Source organism: Scaptodrosophila lebanonensis, unplaced genomic scaffold, assembly GCF_003285725.1.
Source record: "Scaptodrosophila lebanonensis strain 11010-0011.00,11010-0021.00 unplaced genomic scaffold, SlebRS2 tig00000061-arrow-pilon, whole genome shotgun sequence".
In the NCBI taxonomy this organism is placed as follows: Eukaryota; Metazoa; Arthropoda; class Insecta; order Diptera; family Drosophilidae; genus Scaptodrosophila; species Scaptodrosophila lebanonensis.
In genome coordinates, this window is record NW_022060554.1 from 5917147 (window position 1) to 5941179 (window position 24033).

The 24033-nt window shown below is 35.6% G+C and overlaps 1 protein-coding gene across 3 annotated transcripts in view; it reads left to right on the plus strand.

The window, feature by feature from the left end:
• LOC115624605 (probable RNA methyltransferase bin3) overlaps positions 1-24033 on the plus strand; it is a 64786-nt gene that overhangs the window by 11862 nt on the left and 28891 nt on the right. Inside the window, exons 1-2 of one of the 3 annotated variants that reach the window (XM_030519351.1) lie at positions 4685-4903; positions 18876-18942. The gene's annotated coding sequence lies outside the window, so the exon portion shown is untranslated. Of the gene's footprint in view, positions 1-4684; positions 4904-15568; positions 15596-18875; positions 18943-24033 lie in introns of those variants that run through there. The other 2 variants (XM_030519352.1, XM_030519350.1) reach the window with 2 other exon arrangements.

Sequence of the window (24033 nt, forward strand, 5' to 3'; positions counted from 1 at the left end):
TGAATAACTTTGTCATTAGTGAACCGATTGACTTGAGTAGACCAGTCTTGAAAACCTCAGTTCAAGAAATTGTACAGAACCAAATTAAATAAAAATATCTCATACTTGAAAATCTGTTGTTTATTTTCAAAGATATTCAATGTTTACATACCGACATAAAAGATGGCGCACCCTGTATAACATCATGTTGTTATTATTATTTGTATATGATATTTATATGACAATGCGATCTGATCAAATATCAATATAATCAATTAATTTTTTATCGGGTAATCACTCTTATACCATTGGCTATAATGGCAGACCACATCTTATCGGGACAAAATAACATCAAAATCTATATTTTTCAATCATACCTCCTCCCACAGTTATAGCTATAATATTGAATCTGTATCGATGACGCTTTTTGACAGACACTGATAATTATAAAGTTATCATAAAAATCATTTAACTACCATGACCATGAATGCATTGTTGTATTTAGGTACGTCATACATACAATTAAATAATTCGATACCCTTCACTGTACATAATAATTGCAGTGTAATTTCTGGTGAAGCAGAATTTCTATTGCATTATTCTAATGGTGAAAATGATAAAAAGTTTTTATTATTTAAAAAAGATATCTTTCTTTGGGAAAAATCAAGTATTTGAATTTAGTAAATGTTTATGTGGGGGAAAAACATCGGCAAATAATAATAAATTGTAAAGAAGATTTAATTTGTTTCACGAACAACTTTTGTCTGACGAGAGGGCAAAAGTCGTTCTGGAAAGTTGTTACAATTTCAAGAGTTGATTTCTGTGCTATATCATTGAATCATTACTGAACCGTACGACCTACTTAAGCTACACTAACAGCGTAGTTACTCCGCTGCATATTCCGGGAGAAAAAACGAATAAGAAATATATTGGAAACGCTGTCGTGCAACCCATTTCTACTGGGTATGTTCGTGCACTCCGCTCTTCCACGCTTATGTTGTTGACTCTGGTTCTTGGACTAACTCTGCGGTCGCATGAAATTCGTTTGCATCCCAGCCCCAACGCGCGCTCTTTTACACTTGTTGATATTTTTGTTGTTGTTGCATTTAGTTTCAAACTCCATGTGGCAACTTACACAGCGTGCGGTTCGTTGTCTGCTCTCCTTCGCTTCAGCTCTTCTTATCACATTATTTGTCTATTTATGGTTCTGCTTGCAATTTTTTCTTTTACGTTTACTTTTTTTTTGTCATTTTCATTGTTGTTATTGGTGTTGTTGTTGCTGCTGCCTTCGCTACTCTCGATGATTTGATGCGTTCGCCGGCTTATCGCCCGTTGTGGTTGTCAATAATGCAATCAATTGTGTTGTTTGATTAAAGAAATGTGCATTTTTACTTTGATATTTGAATGTGTGTGCATTTGTATGTATGCATATGTATGTATGTTTGTGTCTGTGCGTGAGTCTCAATCCATTACATTTGTCGTTTATTGTTGCTGCTCTTTTGGGCCCAATTGTCATTTCTGGGGGAGTTGGGGAGTAGAAACGACTGTTTACTATAGTGTTTGTTAGTGTGAGGCAGGACACGCAAATAATTCTGATCGTAGAATGTACCTCATTCGATTTGAAATGTTGCAATATTGCATTCATGTTTCTATATAAGGAATTTATTGAAGTCAATCGGTTTTGGTTTTTCTTTTTTTTTTATCATACTTACATAGAATTATCTGCTCATTCAAAAAGTCAAACATCATCTCAGAGACTATAAGAGATAGAGACACCAAATTTTGTACAGATGCCTTACGAATTTGTTTTATTTTTTTATACACACCCATTTCTCCTATGGAAGATTTCTGAAAACGCCGCAGAAAATGTGTAAGTTCAGAATTTCTCCCCCTCGTAATTAATAATTTTCCTTAACTCCCGTAATTCTTGGACTCGAATTCGGCAAATACCTCCACTTAGTGAGTATGGCTCCGCATGCGAAGTTTCATCATGATAGGCCGATTTTAAAGGAAGTTATAGTCTAGTCATAAATTTAATCTCTGCCCAAGTTCTGCCGTGTTGTTATTGTTGCTGTTCACTCACAGATACGCATAGGCACAATTCCAATGTAAATACCAAGGAAGGTAAAATCAAACAAATATTTCTTCATTTTTTTCATTTCTAAATTTTATTCTACACACCTAAGTACAGAGTATTTCTAAGTCGGGACACCCGACTTTTGCTTCTTCTCTTGTCTTTGAATAGGTTATCCCAAAACCTAAAACCTATTCCATACTTCCATAATTAATGTTTTTTGGTTTGCGAATTTTTGCGTTCAGGTTATTTATTGAAGTTTCAAAAACTTTCTTAAAGCGATTTATTTGGTAAGTAATTTGACTGTCCACCTTTATTTTATTCTAAATGAAATTGATCAAATGAAATTTAACTTCACTTTACTGTTGTTCCTTATTTATTGTAGCAGTTTAATTATAAATAATAAATATGTAATTCAATCCCCAAACTCTAACTTTTAGGAAGACTAGAAACAGTTCGGGCCCAAACAAGAAAACACAATCTCAATGCATGCGGTCCTCAATTATAAAATTATTAATTTTCTTCAATTGGCAAAGATTAAAGGATCGCAAAAGTATAAAGACTATCTAACTTTGTATCTTTATCTATTTACTCCTATAAATGCAAAATTTGCTTCTCGTTGCATGTGGACGTTAAAAAATTTTTCTCTATATATGTAATTACATTCATACATTAGTGTATGTATGTATGTAAATGCCGAAGAGAAAAGCTAACTTTGATTAATCACTGCTTCGTCAACGTCACCTGAAACGAAACAATTCAAATATTTTTGAGCTGTGTACATACACATTTATATCGCAAAAATGATAGTTTTGAACAATAGGAACAACCACAGAAACATGTGTGACAGAGTGAAGTCCATTTGTTATAAAGTTTTGTTACGTTCCTGCCACCAAAAACTGAAAGAGTCACAAAAGTTGTTGTTTTTTTTTTTTTTTTTTTTTTGTATTTTTGCTCCTCCCAAACCGTCTGGGAGGCCATCAAATATAACACCCCGCCGAATGCAACGAATACTTTTGGCACACAAATCTCAATTTAAAACAATCAAACGCAATGACAACGACAAAAGTAAAACTGTAAACAAATGAAATATGTAGTATGTATGTATGTATGTATATGTACACACACATGCATATGCAAACACCCAAGCATACACGTATCCACCACACGGGGACAGCGGTTCGGCCTGCCAATGCACAGTGGAGTGAAAATTTTTCAAAAAACGCCCATGTTCGTTAATTTAACATGACTACATAACACAGTTTTCTATTTATACGATAACTACATGGCTATATGTGTTGAACAAAGTTTTTTGTTTTTATTAAAAATTTAATACGATTACTTGACGAGCAACACAAGCATAATAAAATGAAATCACAAACAGCGTTAAATGATTCAGGAATTTTAGCCCCGTAATAATGAAAGTTTACATAAAATAAAACACAAGTTAACTATTCCTGTTGGGAGCCATAATATTATTCATTTTACATATATAATACAAACATAAGAGTGTGATGCACTATTCAATTCCTTAAGTCTTAATGTCTTTATATCTCAATAATAACAAGAAAGGAATGCTAAAATCGAGCAGGCTCAACTCTTAAATACCCTTTACCACCCCACAAAAAAATAAATAAATTAAATTTAATTAATTAATAAATTAAATTTAATTAATTAATTAATTAAATTAATTAACTAAATCAAATATAAAATATTCCATACATGCATACATACATTTACATCAGAATCGTGTCTATGCGTGTTGGTGTACTTGTACATGTGTATGTATGTGTGCATTGGGCCTGCTTATATGGCTATAACTTTCTTTCTAATCACCCTATCATAATGGTAATTGGTATACGGTTATATAATCACTAACTGGATGTGTTTAGTTCAAAATTCCAATAATTACGGGAGTTATAGATAAATAACAAATAGGGGGGGAGTGGATGGGTGCATCGGGAAAAATGAACAAACTCATCCTTTCTCGGGCTCAGGAGAATCTGTATACCAAGTTTAGTTATTCTAGCTCTTATACTTTCGGACAGACAGACGGACATGGCTATATCGATTCGGCTTGTCATGCTGATCAAGAATATATGTATATACTTTGTGGGGTCTGCCACGCCTCCTTCTGTGTGTTCCATGCACACTCGCACAAAACTAATATACCCTTGTACCCTTTGGATACAGGGTATAAAAACTGTTGTTGATTTTCACCAAAATATTAAAAACCTACCCCACAGTGCGATGGCGCAATTGCGCCATATACTTACCTACACATCTGTGCATACAGACAGGCAGCGAGCGTAAGTATGAGCATGTGTTCGTGTGTTTGTTCACCACACTCGTCGCGTGAGTCAGTCGGTTGAGCTGACGCTACCGTCGAACTAGTCGTCCGGCGGGCGGGCAAGCTACGAAGTCGTCATCATCATTGTTGCCGTTGCACGTTTCCATGTTCTTTTATCGCTGTTGTTGTTCTTGCTCATGTTCCGCTCACTCGCGTGACAGCCAGACAGACTGAACGTCGGCCTGCGCGACTGTTTCTCTTTTCCATTGCGTTCCACGGCAGCTTCAACGCAATGCCTTGGCAGTGAAACAGTTTAGTTGATGCAAAAACGCGAACGTGATTGGAACGTGTGGTAAACGTAAAGCGGAGGGAACAGCTGCGTCTCATTGCTTATATGCCCAGCTGTAAAGCCGTCGGCAAATGAAATAAAACATACACACGAAGAACAAAAAAAACAAGAAGTTTAGTCGTGCGTAACGAAGTGTCTAAAAAGACTGCTAATAAAAAGTAAATAAACAAGTGACTGACTTGGCCAGCAGTCAAGTTTGTTGTTATTATTTGTAAGTATGTTTGTAATATGTGTATTTAACCAGTAAGCCGGAGACGCTGATGTAAAGCTTTTCTAAAAAGATAAAAAACTAAAAGTTTTTGTGCAAGTGTCAAAAAGCATAATAGCAGTGCTAGAGATGCGTGTGTGTGTTGTGTATGAGAGAGCGCCCGTTTCTGCTTAAATACCGAGCTACAACAACAATTAAAGATATTTAGCGTATGCGCCGCTGCTGCTTCTTCGTTTTGCAATAACGACGTCAGAGACAAGCGACGGACGTTGACGTCGTCGCCTCTGTCGAAGTCGACGTCGCGACGCCAACGTTGCAGCAACGACATTTTCACGCATAGCGAACAACAACCGCAAATTACCGTGTGCTGAGTGCTGTTCAAAATGTTAAAAGTGCGGCAGTTTCGTACGTGCGCCGTTTATTAAGCAGTGTGGTGCCACTGTGCGCAAAGCAGCGATTCGAAAGTCAACAACAACAGCAAAAGCAAATCCTATAAATAACAGGGAGAAATATTTATCAATAGTCAGCATAGCATATAAGCACTGGCAAATAATTAAGGCAAAAATAAAGTATTTAAAAATACATTGGCATGCAATTTGGCAGAAAGAAGCCGAGGTAATGTCTTCAAGTGTTCGTTTTTGTGCAATTAATTAAAGTTTAAATGGTAGCGGATGAAAAGCCGTCAATATTGTGTAGTGGGTATGTGTGTGTATGCACATAGATATATGTATATGTATGTACGTAGGTATATACATATATATGTATTTATATGTACTTATATAGTATGTATGTATACTGACAAGCCCCTATCAAAAAGTTAATAAAAATACGTCAGCAAATTGTTGGCAGTGGAAGTGCTTACTAACACAAGATTAAAGACAAATTCAATGCTTGCGCTTTAAAGCTTTCAACTTTCTTTTGGTAGTTACAAACCTTGAAAGAAGCACGTTTGTTCCGGCGAACAACAAAAATATACATATACATACATGCATATGTATGTATGTATATAATATAATATTTATTGTTTCTATTCTTTTACGAACTATAATCCAGTTATTGGTTGTTTAAAGTTTGTTTGATGTTCAAGAAGTGATAGTGAAAATACTTTTCAGACTACAAACGTTAATTGGAAGTTCCCGTGCAATTAGCAATTTAATGTTATCTATAGGAAGGGACACGTCGCGGCGTTTTCAACACGTGATTCTGAACCAAACCAGCAAAAGAACATGAGTTTTTTTTTAGCTATCCAGATAAGGATCATGCCAACAAGGAGCAAACCAAATAAAAGCGCACTTTTTAAAATTAAGAGCAAAAACGTGATATTTTCGCCATTTCATTAATTCAAAAGTCTTGGAAAACGTTTTACTGAACTAAAAGCAAATCTTAATATTTGTTTTGCTCGATCATCTTTTTTTTTTACTATTTACTCAAAGATAGTGTTAATTTGTGTGCGATAACTCGGGTTCTATCTATTCGATTGTTATTAATATTTGAAGGAATATTGAAATGTACCAAACTATCGCAGTTCCTCTAGAAAGGAACATTTTTAAAATGTTATGTTTGTCATTAAATTATTATTTTTTTATGTTATCTGATTAATTGATTAACCTCATTATCTTGGAAATGTGATACAAATATCTGAGACTATCTCAAGGTAAAAAACTCGTTTGTGATTTTTTTCCTTTTCTCAATTTATGTAGGATTATTACTCCGCACCCACGTGGCCTAACTTGAACGGGCCTAAGTCTTTATTCTGTGGCTTCACTTTTACAACAGACTTATACTAAGTTTTAATATGCGTAGCAATGTTATAAAGGAGTACGAAGAATATATATACATATATAAATAAATACAAACATATATAAATAAATAATTACATATATAAATTTTGATATATTATGGTAACTAAATTGGATGCCATCATTTGCAATTATGGATATAATCACACACATGCTAATATACAGTGAAAACTCTCTTGGCCGGACACTCACGGAATGTTTTAGAAAAAGTGTCCGCCGTGAGTGTCCGGCCAAGAGAGTTTTCACTGTATATTAGCATGTGTGTGATTATATCCATAATTGCAAATGATGCCATCCAATGTAGTTACCATAATATATCAAATCAACCAAAAAATTAGCACATAAACACGCCTATATCGGGCTAACCCGAAAATATTTCAATGTATGATACATATGTGTGTATGTACAACGAAGAACACTTTTTAAATTACATAAAATAGCCGGGCCAACCCATAACATATAATACATACAAATGTATGTATGTACATGCATACATACGTCTGTCCCCACACTCTGCTCCTGTTGAGGACCCACGTTCCCGCTCTAGGTTGCGAGCATTTTTCAATTTCACTAAAATGGCTGCCAGCAATTAAATTTGCATAAATTAGAGGCGCACGCTTAGCGTATTTGATGTACGCATATACATACATATGTACATACATACATACAAACAAAATGTAAAGCATTGCGTTTTCAAAAAAAAAAAAAAAAAAAAAAAAAAACAGAATCACAACGTCGATTAATTAATCACTGCAAATACCAAAGACAGTGGGAGTGTGAGAAGGAGGCTGGAGGAAGCAACGGCAGTTTGCACATTGTAGGCAAAAACAATTTTGATGAAGCAGAACTAATTTCTAATTAAAAGCAACGAAAATGAGCAACAAAATAAAACGAGACAAATACAACAAACTATCACAATCAGTGAAAGAGAGAGAGAGAACGGCCAAGAGAGAGCGGGAGAGTAAGTAAGCAAGTAATGGAATTGCCGCTAAGCGGCGGCGTCAATAACGAGTTTAAAGCTTGCTACACAAGCAAAGCTTCAGTTACATACACACGCACACACACTCACACATGTATGAAAGCATGCCCCGCCATAAAAGTTCTATGTGTGCCTTTTATACTTTTATTTTTGTACACGCCGGTCAGCCCAAAAATAATCGCATTATGATAAGAAAAAAAGCACATGAAGCAGTCATCTTTGTATGTATGCGTGTGCTTGCTTGTGCGTGTTCGTGTGTGTGTGAAAAAGTAAAGAGCAGCAGAGCGGCGAACAAAATTTATATTTGCTTTTAATGCTTGTTGCCGTTTGTTGTTGCTATTGTTGCTTCTGCTGCTGCTTTTTGCTTGCAAACAAATAAAACTGGTTTTCAAGTCAATTAAACAAACCGAACCATCAGCAGCAGCAGCAGCCGCAACAACAATAACAGCAACATAAAAAAAAAGGCAATGTGAAGAAAATTTGTAGATACGAGCGGGTCGACGACGAAGAAATAGTCACTAAACTAGACAGCACAACTTTTCCTGCAATTTTCACTCATGCTATGTATATTAACTATTTGTGCGTATAAATGTTAGATTAGATAGATAGATGAGATAGCTCGAAAACTTAAATACATCGTTCTCATATGTGTACTCACATACATACATACTTCCAACAATTGTGGGTATTATCGCATTATCCTTAAGTATTCAATATACATACATACATATGCACATATGCAAATGTGTGAGACATGCCTATACATATGTATGTCCTGTAAATAGACATAGAAGGATTTTACTTAAAAAAAAAATTGTTTATGCTAGTATTCCATTCTTTCTGTTTCTTTTAAAACCCTTTACCTTTCACCTTTGATAGTAAATAAATGGTCACAGATATAACAAATTGTATTTCTATATAAAATAAATGCTTTATGTATATTGCTACCGTGTGTTAAACATAAGCGAAAAAATTTAAAAAACACCAGTCCAAGCGTTTAAAGCTTTCCTTAAGTTGAAAGTCTTTGGCTCTGAACAAACCGCCACCACCCCCCTTCCCTTAGGACGTTGGTGGAAAATCTAACGAGCACGATGTGCTGGATTATGATGCCTGGATTATGAAGCTTCAATAGCACTTAAACTCTCTAGCCACAGAGTAAACCCGAAGCACCTGGTCATCTGTGTACGCTTGTAGTCCGAGATGTTAACAACAAAAATTGTGAGGCGAAAAACCTGTTTTCTTAAAGGATGAGCGCCATTGATAAATTATGATAATTACAACAAAAGTTGATCGCTATTGATCAGGAAGGAATGTTTTTTTTTTTTTTTTTTTTATTTATATAAATAAAGTAAATAGTGTATAGCCTAACTAAAAAGGGTTGCTTGATTGATTGCTAATTGTCAACTTAAACAATTAGGTAGCTAGAAATTGCCATAAATGACCTTAACCTGTACAATTTCGAGAACCTACGACATTAATATAGGAATTTATTTGCCTAAAGTTTTAAATTATTGCAAACTAAAGGGAAAAATGCCTATTACGTAGTTTTGAACATTTGTTTTTAAATTATTTTATTCCTGTATCATTTGACTCGTTCGTATTAGGATAAGGTATTGAATTGGCAGTCTATTTGAACATAATGACTAAAACTTTTCTCATTCATTACAAGTTAATCCCATCACATTTCTTACTTACCAAACGCATTACATATTTATATACATAAATATAAATATAACGGAACAAAGTCTTAACAGAGTCCACAAATTTAAGGCCTATGATTTCTCCAATGATATACGCTAAAATAAATCTGTGGAGATTTTGATGCAATTTATGAGAAAAGATAATCGTGGAGAGCAAACTGCAATAAATATGCGCACATACAAGAAATTGAAAAGCTTATGAAACGTGAAACTCTCGGTTGCCCACAAAACGTCTGTCTGCTCTAAAAAACACATATTTACACACACATCTGATAACATACATACATAGATAGATACACACACACATATACATATATGTCGTGTATGCCACGGTCTGAAACTATAATAAAAACAGAAGATTTGCAAGCGAACGCACAAAACTCTGATAGCAAAAAATGTTTGCCGAGGCAAAAGAAAATTTAAATATTTAAAAGGGTCGACTAAATTGGTTGGCAGAGCTTTCTGCCTGACCTGGCCTATTATTTCGATTTTTTGAATGTGTGTCTGTTAGTACACAGATACGTTGGTATATATGTGTATATACATATACTATATGGTATACACACACACCTACATATATGTATGTACATATGTGCGTACTCAGTATCGATTTAAAAATCTTCCCCTGCTTCACCGGAAACTTCAAAGTGCCTCAGTGCTGAAAACGAGTGCAAAAAGATGCCAGAAACGAGTTTAAACAATTTGACAATTTTCAATGTTAAATACATTTTCTGAGGTTTTGTGGCGAGATAGATCGCATCATATAGTAGGCAGAATGAATAACAAACAGTGCAAACATGCAACAAACGGAATGTGGGTGGCGGCAGGCCCCACGGCACGAATGTCGCATTGCGATCGAGAACGAGTGTCCAAATCCTCACAATGTTTAAAACTGCTTGAAAAAGCAGCAAAAAGCTGTGCGAACAGCGCGCAACGAAGCAAGGCTAGCAAAAATAATTTGGCTAAAAGCCAAAAATAGGCATACAAGTTGAAGCAAAAACAAAAACCACAGCAATAACGAAGGCATCCTCATGCCCAATACACACAGGCAGATAAAAAGGACAAACTGCCAGACAGACGAAGCGGCAAGGGGACAGAATGTCAGGCAAAATTGCGTTCAAAGACATGTGGCTTTGTGACGCGTTTTGGCCAATTAGAAGGTCTAAGTAAGCCACCAAACTTGGCCATGATAACAAGATTGAAAGCTCAAAGGTTAGTTATTTACCGACTGCTGTACTTCTGATGCCAATAATGGCACTCATGACTTCTCATTGTAGATATTTATTTAAATTCTGGGTGACTGAGATTTGGTTAAGCAGCAGAAAAACGAAATGTTTATTAAATCTAAAGGACGCCAAAAGTATTTCAATTACTATATATACTACGTTTAAATTTGGCTTAATAATTTCGCTTTTAATAATTTAACAAACAAATTTATTAAATAGTAAATTTTCAATACAACTACATACATACAGGGTGCGCCATCCTTTATGTCGGTATGTAAACATTGAATATCTTTGAAAATAAACAACCGATTTTCAAGTATGAGATATTTTTATTTAATTTGGTTCTGTACAATTTCTTCAACTGAGGTTTTCAACACTGGTCTACTCAAGTCAATCGGTTCACTAATGACAAATTTATTCAATATCTAATATTGCATCAGCAAAACGTAAACTTTTACTTATACTGATGGACTATATTTTATAGCTGCCATGAAGTTGATTCTATTTGAGCGGCTAACAGGTTGGGTACAGGATATTCGAGAGCCTTATGTTTCGCTCGCTTTTCATTGACACTTTTAAAACATGCATATCCATTTATTAGAAAACATTCGTAGACCGAATCGTTACTGTTTTATTATTTTATATTAAACATTTAACTATTTCAACTAAATATTAGTCGCGAGCATATTTACTCATCGGCGCCCATCAGCCGCTTAAGCAAAGCCAAGCTAAATAAACCCAGCAATTTATATTCCATACAACAACAGAGCTGGCAAAAAAGAAATGCCGCTGTTGCCCTTCAACTGGTTACAACAACAACAACAACTACAGCTACTATAAAAACCCCCCTACCAAATTGGCACAGCAAGTCAACGCGCTAGACGTTGCCAGCTGACCCCTTTTGCCACCCCCGTGTTCTGTGCCGCCTGCCTGCCTGCCTGCCTGCCTGACTTCAATGTGCATTACATTCATGCAACGCATCCATTGTTTACAGGCCTAGTCGAAATATTGTATAACTACCACAGCAGCAATGAGGCAGCAACAACAACTGCTATACCAGCTTGTAGGGACGAGGGACCGGCGACAGACAATCTGAGCATGTCGACCCATTCCCATGCAAATTTGAGGCCAGCCTTTCAGAATGGAGAGGAATATGAGAACTTTGTTTTTCTCTGCCGCTCTCTCTCTCTCTCTCTTTCCTTCCCGACGTCATATTGAAATTAATGTAAATTTTTTCATACACTTGCGCTTTATTGGGTTTTTGCAGCACGGGGTGTAAAAGATTGAAAAGAGGAAAAAAAAAGAAAAACAAAAAAATGAAACAAGGCAGCTGAGGCTGCTACAACGCTTCGATATTGATTTTCAAGAGGCCGCTATGAGGTTATCCCGTAATGAAATGACATTTGAGTGTCATATATGTATGTGTGTATCTGTGTGTATGGAGGGAACATACTTGTACAAACTTGTAACAAATAAGAGAAATTCAGTGGAGCAAAATAGGGAGAGAGGGCAAGGACTCAATTGGGATACTTTTGGACGCATTACACGCGAACAATTGAGGAACAAGTTGGATGTTGCCGGGGCTATCAGACTTCATAAATTGACAATACATCACACAAATGCTAACACACTTTTATGAGGTTCGCAAAGGCCATTTCAAATCAATTCAAATGTTAATCAATTCTGTAAGCTTGAGGAATGGAATATATGCTGATTTTCTGTCGACAATACCTTTTTGACTTTGAAATCCCTCGGTGCGTCTAAATAAACGCAGCAAATTGAACTTGAAAGCTTATCATTTAGTAATACGAATGTGAAACAGATATCTTTGTTGTTTATGTCTGGCTAGAAGATATTTCATAATATCTCCCTCCTTCAGCAACATTTCCTAAACTTGTCTATCAAACTAAAATGTCGACTTCGTAGAGTCTTCGCCGTGAGAAACACTGAAAACATCGTCAATATGCATTGTTTTTTCATCTGTAAAATTACTTTTTAGCCCAAATTTATATTAGAAACGTATTGTCCTGATCTCTATATTAATTTGAATATAAGAGGGACCGAAAATAATGATTAATTTATTTATTTAAAATAAAAATTGGTTCACTTATAGCAACATTGGGAATGAGAAGAATTCATTAATAACATTATTTTAAGATTATCTATGCATTTTTAACATGATTTAAACATTTTCATTTTTGTTCATTCTCTACAATTTGATGATTAATTTTGAGTCCTACTTTGCAATTCAATCAAGAATGATTCTTTTAAAGTGATGATTCCTAGAGTTTTATATTTTATCAAGTTGAAATTATGTCTTTTTTGTTGAGAATAAGGACAAAATGTATGTACATATATTCTTAAACATAGGGCGAACCTTTATGGTCAAATTTGGAACTTCAGAACATCCTTAATTAAATATTTTCATTCACAAAAAAATTATGATTAATTATAATTATAATTGGAACTTGCATTTAAGAACACTACAGATACACACACGCTACACATAAATTTGATTTAAAATGTCCTCCTTTGGTCAAGCTTGATAATTGATTTCCCTTGTATAAATAGGTTAAGAGCACTTTCAAAATATCAAATTAAATAAATAGCAATTTTCCAATGCTGAAAATTGCGCCAACGTAGTAAAAAGGATGTGCACCAATTCACACACACACGCACACGCACACAAACAGGGACTTACATAAAACATGCAATTAAGTATGTATAGGCTTAAAGGGCAAAAACACAAAAACAAAAAAAAAAAGAGAAGGGGGTGGGGGGGGGAATGGGAAACTCGTTAACCGAACGAAACGAAATCGACGCACATTTTGCGGAAATTGTTGGTTTGTAATTTGAATTTGCGCCATTTGCATTCAATGGGTTTTCAAATGAGACGCAATGAATGAACGTATTACGCAGGCAAGTGTCCTGTGTGCGTGCTACTCTGTACCATATCCATATATACGTGTATATGTGTGTGTATATATGTACAGTGTAGTGAATGCGTGTGTATGGGTGTTTATTAGCATTGTAGCGAGCCGCAGCTGACAGGCAAGAAATGCGCATGGAGGGTGGAGGATTGGAGGAGAATTGGTTCTTACTGGGGAAAGAGTGGGGCAATGTCTAAAAGCGGAAACGGATGTTGGCAAGTGTAGACATATTTTCTTAGTAACTTTTATGGCAACACCCCCTCTCACGCACACTCGCACACACATACGCACACGCACACGTACATTCCGCCCACCACTAGCTTGAACCCAACCCGCAGCTAGTTGAGAGTTGAAACAAAGTTGTGTTGTAGCGCAAGTCAATGAGTAAGCTTTTTATCGCAAAGGAGGCCAGCAAACTGGGAGCTGGTGGGGTGTCGAGGGGTTGGATGGATGGTAGGGCAGCTAAACTTTGTTTACTGTGTTGTGCGAAAATGAAGTAGCTTTGCTTTTGATTGTGGCAGCTCCGGTCCAAAGAGTATTAACTTGTTTTTGTTGTTGTCAAAGGAGGTGGATGTGGGGGTAGGAAGGGCCTACAATCCTGCAATTTTGTCACATTACGGCGGTTTCTTTGTGAGTGACATGACGTCGACTTTTTAAAAGTTATACAATTAGTATAAAATGTGCATTTGTTCATTAAGGTAATGGCAGGCTAACAAATAAATGAAGGCAACGTGTTGCTGGCTCGGTTGGGTTAGCACAAACAGAAATCTTAGTTTCAAAAAAATATTGTATAAATAGCAAATGGAAGGATATTGTGCATTAATGAAAAGTGGATTATTTTAAATAGTGGACGGATGTTTTTTGTGAATGTAAATGAGACTGAAAACCAATAGAATAGCAACAGTCAGAACTCTTGCAAGTGCGTCTTATAGTGTTGACCAAACGCAACAAATTACTGGAGCTTGGACGGTATCTACTGCGACACCGACAGTATTCGATTGGTCCTACGCCCTCTTAGTTCTCCATGCTTCGACCGTTCTATTAATGTTGGACATTTAAGTTTTCTCTTTAAATTGTTGTGTTGGTTTGTTTGTTTATTTTATTTACTTGTTCGTTTCGTTCCCGAACGATTCAACATGTTTATCTTTCTGGTATTGTTCATCAACGGTGTATTTATTTTCTTCTTTTTTGTATTCCCTGTAGCCAAGTGTTTACAGATTACACTACTACTTGTAGAAAGTCATTTTGTATGCGACAGAAGGAGGGTAAGTCAGGCCCATGACGAGACGAATAGATGCAGACAGTTACACATATAACGACAACTTTTGAACCATAACAGCTTGGGAAAAGAAACTTGTACTTGTACTCAAAGCAAAAGTACTACTAATTAGAATTATGGTTGGCAAAGGTTATGAAGCTTCATTCGATTTACTATATCATATAGCTGTCATACAAGTATAATTTATTCATACAGAAAGGAAGACATGTGTGGTGGAGAAGAGTCGATCTGATATGAAAGACCCGTTCAATTGAATGCAATGTCCTCTGAACTAATCGACCCATCTCAAATTTCTGTGCATGAAGAGTCCCTAATCAATACGAGTTATACAACTTATTGACCAAAAGCACACAAATATATTTACATTTGATTATGAAGCCGACAGATATAATTTCAGATTTGGAATTGATGCTGAGGAAGGAAAAACCAGTTTGGCAAGACGGAATAAATACTACACGTACTACTCCGCTGGTCGCGCCCCACCATTTTTTGGGAAAAGATTCGAAAAAATTATTGGCAAAGTTCGCACTGACCAATCCCATTCACAGCTTAACAACACTTGTGTCGCACTTTACGGACAAAGTGGCTACAAATCTGCACTAACACATCTTTATTACTCACACACCTACACAAACATGCACACTTAAATCTCCAGCACAAATGCCATAAATTTCGGACATAAAATCGAGAGTAACAACATGCGACACATGAAAACAATCAACAACAACAACACCAGCAACCACAGAAACAACAGCAACAACATCGAGAGCCACAACAAGACGGTATGGCGTGTCATTAATGGGGCGTTACCGCCCACTCTTAACAGCCCGATACCCCTGTTAGGCTCTTTGAAAACTGCGTGCATTTAATATTCCGTGAGTTTAATGATCAAAATTAATAGTACTCGAGAAGGCCCCAAACAAAAAGCGACCAAGAAGTGAAACAATCTAAGCGAACCAAACCAGGCCGGCCAAACCCCAACTATTGAGCCAAGCCAAACCGAGCCGAGCCGGGCCAGGCCGGGCCGGGCCAACCGAAGTTGGTAGCCCAGTTAGCCATGCATGACAGCCATGTCCGTCTGTGTCTCTAGGCGCTGATTCTAGCAGTCAGCCACTATCGGCCACATGTGTAGCATTTTGTCAACTCGATGACGACCAACACAATTTTTGTTGGCTCGTTTCATTTTATGTATGTATTTGCTCTTGGCCGACTGCGGTTGCCATAAATGTCGTCGACAAAACACATCACACAACCATGGCTTAGGAAAGGCGAACAGGCAGCATGAAGAACTAGTCGTACATACATACATGCGTACATACATATGTATTATACAGACAGATCTGACGCACACATACTACAAGTATATAAGTATTTTTGCACAAACCACACAACTGAGCAAACTCGATGGAAACACGTAAGCTATGTACGAGTGTACATACATTTTAATTTCATTTGGCCAACATCAGAAACACTTGCACACATTTTTTAAAGTCAAAGTTTAAACAAGGGGCGGTCAAGCCATTTCAAAGGATTTCCAACCATAACTGTTTCACACAAACCACAATGACGTGGGATAACTATACACAGAACATAGGTTTTCCATTTAAAAACAAATTTTATTTATGGCACCTGGCTTTAAAGGCAGCATGTAGCATATTTTTTAAGGAAAAACAAATTTTTTTATACGAGTATCAATACAGTTTTTCACCTCCAACATTCAACTAGTCGGATTGAGGCGTCTTGTAATTTACAAATAATTAAAGAGTGTCAATAAGTCTTAAGTTAAAAACGAGTTGAATATTAAGGCCTTTCCCATCCGACTCTTGAACACACTGCACCCAGCATTTCAACTAGAATAATGTTTGTGGTTGTAATCGTTCATATAGCTGATATAGTATGCCGTTTTTGATAAAACTTATAAACAATTTCCAGTACTAAGCTCGAGTTTTTCAGCAACCGTTCCAATGACAGCTATATTCGTATACTAGGTACCTATAATATTAGGCTTTTTAACGCTTCCTTCTGACTGATATTCTGCATTTGGTCAAAGGGAGAGCATTTGGGGGAGAATTCGGTTATTTGTTTATCTTTGAAATTAATACCAAACGAGAATTCCTATTAAATTAATTATTTAACTAAAGGCTATAATTATTGCAATAACTGTGTAGTATGTTGTTCATTTCAAAGTTTGTTTTTAGACTTCTTTTTTTAAATCTTTGCAGTGTTAATATAAAGCAGTTTAATATTGTCGGGTTTCCAGATCGACGCGTCCATTGTTTGGGTATAAAGGTATTTTAAAGAAGAGAGGGACGGATAGGTTTTACATGTGACTGGTAGTTTATATGAAGTTTTTTCTGGGCTGATTCATCGATCTGGAGACCCGCCCTTAACGCATAAAGCAAGCATAATTGTAAAGTTATTTTTTTTAGGTGTAGGCATTGAATGACGCCTTTATAGTCGTATTTGAAAAGTTGGTGTCGAAAACCCGAGCTTGGTGCGTCAGAGAAAGGAAAAAAGTAATGATGTTTGTGCCAAAAATGGCAGTAGTTTTTATTTCGTGTGGCGTTTATTGTCCTAAAGCGCGGGGCTCTGTGGGTGGGCGGATAAGTTGGCTTCCTTCTGTCCATGGCTCGAAAAGAAAGTAACTCGCGCACACACATACATACATACCACATGTGGCATACGAGTATGTATGTAGTATGATTTATGGCCGCTTTAACAAGTCCATTAGCTGATGCTGACACTTAGGCTGTTGCAGCTTTTTTTTCTCTCTTGTGCTAATTTGAAGTACTATTTCAGTTCATATATCTCTGGCTTTATGAAAAATATCTAAGTCGTTTGATGGCTGTTACAGAAGGGAACAGAAGCTTTATAGCGCTGCTTATATTAAGTATATGTATGTACACTGATAAAAAAAAACCATAAATTTAAATATAAATATAACTTTAGTAGATTTAAAGTGTGAACACTTCAATTTCAATATTAAAATATTACATTTAAAGTGTGACGATGTTAAATGATAATGTGTGGACGTGGGCTTGATTTACGCCAAAGGTTTATTGTTTTTTTAATTATAAAATATTCCCCTCCCACTTTTTTTCTACTCTCCTGCATTTAATTCTTTTCAATACCGACATTTCTATAAAGCATTTTTTTTATATATATACATATGTATGTCTTTTGTAAAGAACCATTTTTAGCGGAGAGTAATTTTCAAATTCTTTTGATTATTAATTCTTCTCAATTACTAATTATTTTGAAGTTTTTTATGTATTTTATATAGATCAATAGATCAATATTAATATTAAAAGTATTGAAAAACTGATTGAATACACTTACTTGAAATTTAATATATTTCTAGTATATTTAAATCGACTAGAAAGAACGTCAAATTAAAGTTGAGAAAAAATATTAAAATGTACTGTGGGATATTGTAAATTTAACTACTTGTTATTTAAAGTGGGCGCATATTGAAATTAAATATTGAATATGAAATAGTAGAACGTTAAATTGAATATGAAAATATTCATCTGTAGTGTGCAACTTTTTTATCAGTGTGTGTATGTATGTACATGCATATGTGTATGTGTGGGTATACAAAACTTTTTGCTTGTCAACATTCGCCGCTATAACTTTTCATTTGTTTGCCATAGCAGGGGCCCTGTTGCGAAAGTTTATCTATTATGTGTAATTCGCCACCTGACCCCTCGCTTGCAACCGCTCTGCGCTGCCCACTCGCATCGTAAAACCGTTTGCTGCATAATTAGCAGGCGAGTTCTTTTGTATGTGTGTGTGTATGTGTGCGAGTATGCGTCTGTGTGTATATATGTTTGTATAAGTATTGTATGTATGTGTATGCATAAATTGTTTCTGGGCAATTATTTTCTATTTTCTTGCAACAGCAACGTTTTGTGGTTATTGTGGTTTTCGTTGTACCTCGCTTTTCGTTTTTCTTTGTTATTTTGACATGTAATTTTATTTTTGGTATATTTCTCGTAGTGCTAATTAAAGTGGAGCCAGATAACAAAAATAACTTACGAAAGTTTTATTTTGTCTTTTCAGTACTAAAATGTTGATTAAAACCTGAGTACAGGTCATCAACTGCACTAATTGCAAAGGATCTAACAAGGTTGGTAAAAATATTATATACAAACAAACACAATATTTATACTGTACCCAAAGAGTAAAAGGGTGTTTAGGAAGACTTTTCTCTAGAATTCCTTTCTACTTCCTTATTACTATAATTATTATATCTAAACCAAAGGGTAACAGGGTAGACTAGCTTAGTGGGATTGCGTGTTACATATGTACAGAACGATTCATGATAGATCACAGGAAGTTTCCTTACGAGATATAATCACAGAGCTTGCAACTCATATTTTCCTAAGCTCTAAGTAGGACAAGCTTGACTTTTTTTTTCAATTTTAATTTATTAAGTTTAATTTTATTTATACATATATTAATTTATTAATAAAGATCCGTTCCTTGGGGGTTGTGGTTAGCCTTTGTGATTTGGAATCTAACCCTAAAATGTAAATATATTTCAATCGTCAAATGTGTCTTTGAAAATTTCGGCGCATAGATAAAATACGCTGTATGTCCACACAATAAAAGATAAGCACTCCTACAAACTATTAAGAACTGTGCACTAATTGTGAGAATATGTTCAACAGAAGAATATGAAAACAAAAATTAACATCATTCCAATTTCATGCATTAAATATGCATTGAATATATTTAGGAACACGTTCCTTTTATATTTTCTAGTTAACACCTTCTGTCAAATTCGAAAAATACTTTAGCTCTACTTTTCACTCACACATTAGTTTTGCATATTTGAAAGGGTCGGAGCACATTACTTCACTCCGGTATCATTTGGTTTCAACAAACCATTGGCAATCACATAAATATTCCATTTGGGCGCATACAGCGAAATTTAATTTCCGTTAGCTCGGCACTTCCGTTTCATCAAAAAATCACAAATTCAAAATTCACATACAAAATGCATATCGACAACAGTTTCATAGAACTTCTACCATCAAACCCACCAATGAACCGAAGTACTAGACCGAGCTCTAATCGACTGTCGACGCATTTAGTTGGGGGCCATTTAAAGCGGGCCTCTAAACAATCTGCTCTCCCTCCGGATATGCCACGCCCACCATCAAGGTCGTTGCACAAATACAAAACACAAAATGGCGTGTGTATTGCATTAACACCAACAAACTGGCGATTAGTTTCAAAAACCCCTTCGCTCAATATCTCTGATTCCCATTCGATTTCAAAAGTTAAGCGCATTTTGCACTTCCAAAAACTTTTTGGCGAAAAAAGTTTCTGCAATGTGCGCGCAGTCGTTGTGTTGTTAAATACCCTGCATCTGTGGAGCATGTTGGGTTTTTAAAATGTGCTGAAGATGCATGTCATATTGTATCGGGCCAACAATTTCGTCTCTTGTCTCTACTGTCGAAAAAGTTATGGAAAATGCAGGCGTTATATAGAAAGTTCAATTTCGATAAAGCACTGCAGCACTTTTAGAACCAAAATGAATCGAAGTCTCTGCTGTGGTGGGGGCACATTTATTAAACATTTCATCAAATACATCAATTTGGTTTAATTACTAGAAATCTTGATTTTAAATTAAAACAAAGTGTTGTTGTTCATTGCTTTTAGATTTTTAGAAACATAAAGACAATATTTGGATAAAATGCGTATACAAGTATAGTATGTACTTATATGATTTGCACTTGGAAATCCAATAATCCAATTAGGAAAAGATTCATTAGACTTTATTCAAGATATGTAATTTGGCATATATCAAACTATTATATGATTCTCGTTAGTAATTCATAATATATATACAAGTACATTTATATTTTTGTATGTTCTTATTTTTCAGTTTTTCATGCCTAATCCGTTTCTGTTGAATTCGGTTAAATGAGTCGAACTCGATTTGGCAAAGTTAGTGAGTTGTTTAAATATACATAGGTAGATATATAGGTAGAGGAATTGATGTTTAGTGAAAATTTGAAAATTGATTAATACGGATTTGGACGAATTAAGGCCTGAATTAAACGGAAATAGGCCTGTTCAATTCTTGTATCCAGTATATGTGATACTGAAATTACTTTCGTCGCACACTTTATATGTATTAACAAAATCCTGTAAGATAGTCAGTTGCTGTGACTTATGTTTGCTTATTTTCCTGCAAGTGAATTAAGTGTGTCATCCAGTCGGACACTCCACCACAACTTTCTCCCTGTTTTTTTTTTTTTTTTAAATTGTCACGCATTTATAGTATTTTTGCTATTTTGGTATAAAAAGCTTGCAGGGCAAGCATTTTTGTTGCTTGCGCCAAGACCTTTTGATTGGAAAAGTTGCGCTTGTGCATTGAAGTGGTGGTAGCTTTACTTTATTTATTTGTTTATTTTTGTTGTTGTTTACAATACTTATTTTGTGCTGAGCACTAATTAAAATGTTTTGCCTGTCCCTTTCGGATCGCCGTGTGCCAAAATGAAGTATTTGTGCGCGGCTGAGGTTAAAGTTCAAAGCTCGTGTGAAAGTTGACAGTTTCTCGCTTGACAATACAAATTGACACAATATGCCGTTACAATGGGTGGTGGGAGGTGGTCGCTCACATGACGGCGGCAGAAATTGGAGAGAGCGACGAGATTGTTGACGCAGCGCGGTGTTGCTTTCTGCGTCTCTTCTGTCCTTCCTGCTATCTTCTCTCCTCGTTCCAAAATGTGTGCAGAGCTTTCAAATAGTAAATAGGCGTGGGTGTGTGTGTGTGTGTGTGCGTGCGTGTGTGTGTGTGTGTGTGTGCGTGTGAGCTTCTAAAATTGTATCCTTGTCTCATTAATTAAGATGCACCACATACAGGCAAAGTAGACCCTAATGCACTTTGCGTTTTATCTACAAAACCTGTTGTTGTTGTTGTTGTTTGTTGGCCTAAAGATGATGGTGGTAGTTGCATCCACACATACACACACACATACGTGCTTGTGCATGCATGTGTTTTGGTGCGTGTGGTTGATGTAACACGTTTTTACCCATAAATGTCACACTTTCCTTCTGTGCTACTAAAAATTACTTCAGGGTATTAAGTCTACCACCAAACACAGTCTGTGGGGAATGTTTCCGAGTGTGTGTGTGTGTAAGACCGAATGCAGCTAACCTGCTAACCAAGTTAATTTAATTTAATAAGCTCACTAATTAGTTACTCATTCCCCTGATCTCCCAAGCACTTGACTATGCTACTTTCAGCTTATAAATAATGCAATTCCGACCAAAACTCAGAATGGTTGGGCCATAGGCCTTAAGGGAAAATATTTGCTGCGAAAAATCAACAATATTGGGGTAAACATTAAATCAACGGGCTAGCAGGAATCCCACAATATGAGTTCGATCCTAGAGTAGGCACTCGGTTCGAATCACGCCGCAACCATCATGGCAGAAGCATGATTAAACATTTGCGTAGTTGTCATTAAGGTTAATAATTGTCCAACCTAGTACAGAGCTTAAATAAAGATTAAAGATTTTACCGGTTAACATTTTTTGACTTTAACCATTCATTGAAAACAACTTTTTACGAAATCAGTAAAATATTCCATCGCATACACGTAATAAAAAAATCGATCTAGGCCTGGAAAAAGTTAGTTGCATGTTCGCTGTTATTTCGGCAAATTTTTCCACCTTTTGTTACAAGTATACCTGCAGCTAGTGTCTAAATTTCGCTGTTCAATTTATTGAAGAAGAATTCCAATTATTTAATTAATTAGTTTAATTATTTAAAAAGGCCCAAACATCGAACATTATTCATGTTTTGTTGGGTGGTCACATTTCTTTGTGTGGTTTACCGAAGAAGGTATATTTGTATTATAAATTATATGATGTTTTTATTAAAATGTTTATTTTGTAATATACATTTTAGTTTGCATTTGTAGCTGCAACGCCTCGTTGTTTTTAAAACTGTATATAATCAGTTTTTTTATGCATACAAGTTATCAAGAGTCAATATTACAAGTACTTTTTTGGTTAACAACATTAAGTATAATACTATGACAGTCTCTCTTGATATAGAAACATTTTTCATTTCAAACATCGCTGTTGATTTTCTCCCTAATTACGATGTTTTCCCTTCGACTTACATCCCTAGTCCCATTTTAATTTGGTCTAGTTCTGACCATGAGAAAACTACCTTAAACATACCTCATTTAGTCCAAATAGCTTAAATTTCTATTCCTGAACAGGAAACATTATGTCACTTTAAATGACAAAAAAAAGCATTCACTGATCTAGACCTGAAGTCTGTGTTTTTTTTGTAACAATTTTACTTGTTTGCCGGGTTTGAGAAAGAAGGAGGTTATTAATTCGTCATATTAGATATCGTAAAAGCAAATTTATACGTAGTATATAGTGCCACTGAATAATCATAATCTGAATTTTTATTAACAATTGGTCTATTATTCTTGAATGCCTGTAGCTGGAAAAGGTTACTTAGTAACATTTTTGGAGGCTTTAACGTTCTACTCGGTTTTTCTTTACATAACCAAAACATACATAATTATGTTTTGAAATTCACAAAATCTTAGCAAGCTTGGGCAATCTGATTATAGTCGTGTGTGCATTGGAAATTGTGGGATTGCTGCGATGTGTCCTGCATTCTAATAATACATTAAATGATACATGATACAGCCCAGGCTTGGCTAATTCAATCGTCTATTTTACAAATGGGCTGTCCAATTATGACACTTGATTGCAATTACAAATGCAGAACTGTAAGCACAAGCAATGCAATCAATACAATCAATAAATGGGTTTTAATAACGGCTACGGCAACGGCAACAGCCCCAATAAGTGAAAGGAAAATAAATTATTTGTGCAGCATATTATTTGCTGCTGTTGTTGTTGCTATTGTGGGTTCTGTTGTTGTTTATCGTCGTTAAAATATTAAATTTCAATACGGTTTGCGCTTTACGTGCGACCTTCACACAGAAAAGTCGAACAATGTAGTACATAATGGGGCACAATAAAAGTATTTATGCGAAAAGAGCGGAGAACAAGCAGCGCTCAGAGATGCATTTAAATGATAAAAATATATTTGTATGCTTAGTATAGTGTGTATGTAAAAACAAAATACAATAAAAAAGTCGAAATAAGCACACGAAGAAAACAAACACAATTGGTGGGCGGGCCGACGAGTACATTGAGTTTCATTTTT